Raw genomic sequence first — 6,620 nt, 5'->3', positions numbered from 1 at the left:
TCACCGATTTCTACTATTGTGTGTGTGTGTGTGTGTGTGTGTGTGTGTGTGTGTGTGTGTGTGTGTGTGTGTGTGTGTGTGTGTGTGTGTGTAATTCACCACAATGGCCTGATCACTAGTTGGACCCGCAGTCGCCAGCATGTACCTTCCCAACAATAGCAAGGCGTATTATAGTCGGTCTGCGGGTGCGGCTGGGACTTCCACACACCACACACACCATCCACATTACTCAAAGGGTGACAACTGTTGCTCCTTGTCACCGGAAAAATCCCATGTGTGTGTGTGTGGGGGGGGGGGGGGTAAATTAACACGACTATAAGTATATAATTATGATGTTGATGATACTAAGCGATGATGATAATGTGTGTGTGTGTGTGTGTGTGTGTGTGTGTGTGTGTGTGTGTGTGTGTGTGTGTGTGTGTGTATTGGCCGATGATGATATTGATAATTACGATAACGTCGAAAATGATAACAATACTGATAACTGAAACGCTTCTTTTACTACTTTTACTACTTCTACTACTGCTATTACTACTACTACTACTACTACTACTACTACTTCTACTACTACTACTTCTACTACTACTGCTACTACTACTACTACTACTGCAATTACTACTACTAACACTGTCGACGGATACATTATACATCCAATAAGTAAAAAGAAGTAGAAAGTAAAAGTAAAACAATATATACAAATTAGAAGCACAGGTAGATAGACAGGTAATACATAGACAAGCTGTTACCGTAACTAGACACCTTGCAGTGTGCCTATCTTTCCTTGTGGCAAGAGATAGAACTCCACCCCCCACTTGAGATAACAACCGGAATTCACGTGTGGATCTTTGACAAAGGAGTGCGTGGGTACGAGTGGCTAGGCGAGGTGGTGGGACGAGGAAAGGCGATGGCATGCTGAGGTAAGCTGCTTAGGCGGACTTGCGTTGATATTGCATTGTTTTAGCTGAGTTGTGTTTTTCTTCTTCCTCTCATACCTCCTGATCCTCCTCCTGCTCATTATCATCCCTCATCCTTCTCCTCCTCCCCCTCCTCCTCCTCCGTCTCATCATGTCTAATTTACTCAACTCAGCATTAGTTTTTTTTTATCATCATGCGACAGCCTCCATTGCTTAGTGCACCCTCTGTTTGTCCTTGTTCATTTACTTGCTTCTTCATGCACTCATTGACTTTCATTTACTTGTTCTTTTCTTGAGGGAGAGGAAGAAGAACAATTAGTAAGGCAAAAACAGACGCTCGTTGGTTTTCGTTAAGTGTTCCTCCCATAAAGAGAACAGATAACGCTAGAAAAGGGTGAGAATGAGATGTGTTGGAAACCGTGGTATTGCAGGCATGGGAAGGGGATGTTATGCGCGAGATATGATTGAGTTGTCCGTATCTTTTCTCAGCAGCTTCCCTTTCCCGTGATATGTAGTTGGTAAGAATGTCAGGTTGATATTCGTTTTGAAAGTCGTGATAATACAAGATTGTCAAAAGGAATATCAAGTGGGAGGAAATAGAGCTGTTATTTGTATATTTCTCAGTAGCTTCCCTTCACCCACGATATTATTTAACGTAGGCGAGAAAATGTGATTGGTGTTTGTATTGGAAGTCGTGGTATTGCAGGCATGTGAAAGGAATGTTATGTGAGAGGGGAAATAATAAAGCTATCGTTAATATCTTTCTCAGTAGCTTCCCTTCACCCACGATAGTATTTAACGTTGCCAAGAATGTGTTAGTGATGTTTCGTTTACCAGCCTCACAACGAATCAGTAGCATTTCTTTCCTGCTTCATATTTCTTGAGGTCGATCTTGACATATCCTGTGGTTGCTTTCTTACCCTAATGCAAAGGTGTTTCTCATGTTGTCTCGTCTCTGACACAGCAATTTCCTGTATGTTTGTTGTTTTGGTTGTTTGTCTGTCTGTCGTCTGTCTCGTCTAGTTTGTGTATGTTTCTGTGTTTTCTTAGTTTAATAATTTATGTATTTATTGATTATTATTTCTCTGTCTGTGTCTGTCTGTCTGTCTGTCTGTGTTTCTGTGTCTGTCTGTCTGTCTGTCTGTCTGTCTGTCTGTCTGTCTGTCTGTCTGTCTGTCTGTGTCTGTCTCTCTCTCTCTCTCTCTCTCTCTCTCTCTCTCTCTCTCTCTCTCTCTCTCTCTCTCTCTCTCTCTCTCTCTCTCTCTCTCTCTCTCTCTCTCTCTCTCTCTCTCCTATGTAATTCTTTCCCAACAGATGTACAAAGTCTCATTATTATTAGGAACTTCAGTGAATTTAAAAGATAATAAATAATGATTTCATCTCTTTTTTTCTAATTCATTAGCTACATAGTCACCGAACATTATTTCATTATACTGTATTCTTAATATGTCTTTGTATCTGCACATGTACCTATAACTTAATTTCCGGAATATGTGTGTTTGCTCGCCACATTTGGTTAAGTCACCTGGTTTTGCTTGTCATTGCAGTCACATCATGTATGAAGACTTTAATGTCTGTCTGTCATAGAGCTTTGCCTCGACAGGACCTTCCGATACCTGTGTATATTTAAGTTGTACGTGTTTGACTTGTTGGTGGCAATAAGCATTACTTACTCACTTATTTGCCAACCTCCCTACTGCTTTGTTGATCAGTTTTTGTAAGGAGATAACGGCAGTTGACTTTGAACTCTTTACTTCGTGGAAATGAGAGATAACACGCGTGGCGAGGAGCCCCAGCTGGGGAGTGGGGGAAGGGTTGTGGTGTGTAATTCTGGGCTAGCACAATAATGTAAATCCTTTGGTCCCTTGATATTGTGAATATCATCAACTCATTATTATTTATCTTCCCGGGGTTTCCCTCACTAAGGAATCACTTTTCGTTGGAAGTCCTGCAGGTTACTTTTCCTCACGTGGTTCAGGTAATCCTAGTTCTTGTATTAAGATGAGCACAGACGGTATGGAGCGTCCGTGTTCTCCGCGGGTTTACGTAATCTGTTCTTTCCACGGGAAGTTTTCTTGTTGGAGCGAGTGTGGCGTTGCTCAACTCAGTGCAGTGGGTAAGGAGGAAGAAAGCAAATCCTGCAGCATATATCGTATATATTTCACTGGTAATTTCTGTAGAAAATGTTTGTCACAAACCAAAAATATATTAAATATCACAATTTTACAAATAACTGTTCTTAATAATAGTTTCATATTAACACTGTTACAGTCACAGTCAGCACCAAATAGATCGTACACTCAGCACTGGGAAGGAGTCTCCTGTGTGTGTAGCACTCAGGAGCCCGCTACCGCTCCCCGTCAGGGCCCGACGGGAAGAGCGACTCGTAGGATGGAGGAAGGTCGCGTGCCTGCCGCTGCTCGGGAGGGTGGGTTGCTGTTGGCACAGGGCCACGCCCTCCGCCAGCCCAGCCGCCACCCGCACCTCCCGAGGGTGACCAGGGGCTGCGGCTGTCGTTATAGTTCGCATATGAGGCTCCCCGAGGGCCGGCGAGGGGCTGCATGCTGGGAACCGTCTGACGCGGCGCCTCCCTCCTGAGGCTACTGTAATGGTCTATTATGGTCTCGTAATTCATTCTGTGGGTGAGAGGAGGTTCGGGCGGCAACTGGGAACTGCTGTAACCTTCAGGGGGTAGCTGGTAAGGCTGAGTACTGGCACAGTGACACCTGTTGTCCCATCTGTAGCACTGCCTCTCGTGGCCGAAGTGGGGCTCGGGAGTCATTGTGTCGCCGAGGGGAGGCTCGGGGGCCAGCTGGTAGGGCTGAGTGCCGGCAGAGTGATGCTGGCCCCAGCTGTAGCGCTGCATCTCGTTGCCGAAGTATGGTGACCGTCTGTCTCCTAAGCCAGCCATGGGCCGTTGTGGTGGTGCCCGCCCCGCCTCGCCGTGTTCCATCTCGGGGTGCAGGTGGAGCCGCGCCTCGCCGTCGCTGTGGCACCTGCAATTCGGCTTCTGCTGGTAACACTTTCCGCAGCTGCCACGCTGTCCCTCGCGCCGTGCTGCTGCTATTTCGGTGTACGGTGAACCAACATGAGTGCCTGGGTGCCTGCAAGAGTGTTTTGCTTTTGTGTCCGCAGGAGCCGCTGTGCATATCACACGCACCGACAGACGAGTGAGGCGTTTTCGCCCTACGGCGCTCTGAAAACTCCCTGCTGTCAACTCGCTGCGCATGCGCGTACCATTTTCACAGTTCGTGTGTCTTCTACCACCATCATAGTGAAATATCGAGATTATCACACGTCGTTGCCTGTTGCTCGCTGCATGTGGTGCTCTAACACTTTGTGCTCCTGTATAATTATATACGTTGGTTTAATTAAAAATATTGAGATGTGATGAGGAGCAGCAAACATGTCATTATTATTTTGTTAAAATGTAATGTTTCTTTTATGTAAGTACTAAATGATACACCTCCTGACTCATTCAGTTGATATCATTTTGATAAGCAGATACTCGATAACGGCCGCGTGTGGCGCAAGTCTTGACGCGTGACAAACACTGGGCGAGGCTCATAAAACTCTCAGAAGCGCAGGGGCTTGGATGTTGCCCATGATATTGTTTCTTTTAAAACAGAGAGCATATACAATAGATGATCTGAAGAGAACTTTCACGTAAAGACAAAATTAATGGAGAAATTACTGAAATTTTTGTGTGCCTGTGACAGCCAGCTATTGCGATGGCTTACGTAACTTCATGAAACGGAAAATAATTATGACATTGCACGAGAAATTCTTATGACGTTTTCTTTACATGTTCGGGTTCGGGTTATAGGCTCGGGCGTGCGGCCACCACACAAGGTGAACGTTCGCATAGGAAATTGATGTGAGCTTACGTGACGGTTCACACCTTTCGCTCAGTTAACCTGCCAAAAGGCTATATTTAGGGGTGTGGTGGCGCGGCGCTCCTCCTGGCTCGTTCCTGGCATCACACACACACACACACACACACACACACACATGAATTTGAAGTTAGTCAACAGCGAATATGGAGAAATATAATAATACGACCTTACTTTTAATATTCATATGAATATAATAATAATGTTATGATAGAGTTACCTTAAAAACTATGGAGGTATGGTGTTTGTTACTCAGGTAAGGTAAAGTTGGAGGCATACGCTATAGCTGTGCGTGGCCGCGGTGCTCATCTCCGTCGCATTGATGAATCCAGCACCCCGGGACACGGACCAGTGTGACTTCCATTTTTTTTAAAGGTGTTGCCTATAACGCCAGTAGGGTGTCTTGAGGGGCCTCTTGAACAGTCCAGCCCGTTATAAGCGCAGGCGAACTTTATTTATAGTGGCTGTTGTGATATATAACTTGCCTGGCCCATGCTGCCCCCTGGAGCCCCTCTTGACCGAAGTCGCTGAAGGTAGAGTTAATTGAAGATCTGGGCAGCAGACACTCGGCGATGGTTGAAAATTCTCATCGTGCATCGGTGGGACTCGAACCTAGGTCCTCGGGCTCACCACGGTCGCACGCTGACCACTTGGCCTCCGCCTCTTACTAATATTTTTTTATATAAGGCAGGGAGTCTCACTATGCAGCTATACTTGGTGTGAAGGAACAATATATTTCATTTTAGGGGCATATGGAAGAAAAAAATCAACAAGTTCTATTTTTTTTTCTATGGATCACTTGTCATCGTCAATATTAACCCAGTAGCTGCGGGGATCATGTTTCTTAATGGTCCCTCTAAGCGAAAAAAATGAGAAAAAATCATCACTCACACAAACCATTTCATTATATATATCAAAGCATTTGTGATCAGTTTATGCATCATCTATTTTTTGGGGGTTATATCATGGCACAAATTTGGCCCGTCGCTGCTACAGGGTAAATAATAATAGGAAGCGAACTGCTGAAGAAATGCAAGAGTCACTCCGGTGGTGAGGGAGGGGCGTCGTTTTTCTTGGTGGTGTGACGCCGCGCCGCCGGAGCCACACTTTCACGGGCTGACTCATGTAGCTCAGCGGCGCCTCGACTCGCCCGTGTGTACCAGGAGCAGATTATTATTTTTGGTAATCATGGACGCTTTCGCCTCTCACATTAACGATTTCCAGAGGTCATAAAGGTGACCATTGTGTTTTTTCTTTTTTTCAGCAAGGGAGGCAGCTCAAGGGCAAAAACAAGACAAAAAGCAACAAATAAGCCTGCCATGCGCTGCTCCGACAAAAGAAAACAAAGCAATGCGAGTTGTAATGAATGTTTTTGCAGCTTCATGGCACAGAAGAAGGGTCAAACTACCACATGGGTCATTCAACCACCCCTGGAAATGCCCCAAACTCCGAAAGCCTTGTCAAATATGTATGCTTGGGCGCCTAACCTAACCTAACATAGCTTGCTTTTAACTATAACCTGGAGGTGTCTGGCGCGCCGCATTCTCTAACATTGCCCTTTTTTATTACAATGCTATTACAGAGGATGAATCTCAAGGGTAGAAGAAAAGTGAGTATTTATTTTCATAGCTTCAGTTTGAGTTGTTGAGGTGTCATGACGGAGAGAGGGAGAGAGAGAGGAAGGGGGGAGAGACTAGATTCCTTACTTAGAGAGACTGGTAAAGACTAAAAGAAAGCGGGAGGGAGAGAAGAGAGACAAGGGAGGTAGGGCGAAAAGGGAGAGAAGGCAGGAGGAAAAGGAGGAAGAATGGCG

Source organism: Eriocheir sinensis, chromosome 55 (genome assembly GCF_024679095.1).
Source record: "Eriocheir sinensis breed Jianghai 21 chromosome 55, ASM2467909v1, whole genome shotgun sequence".
Taxonomy (NCBI): domain Eukaryota; kingdom Metazoa; phylum Arthropoda; class Malacostraca; order Decapoda; family Varunidae; genus Eriocheir; species Eriocheir sinensis.
The sequence above is the reverse complement of the archived record's forward strand: the minus strand, read 5'-3'. Positions refer to the sequence as shown.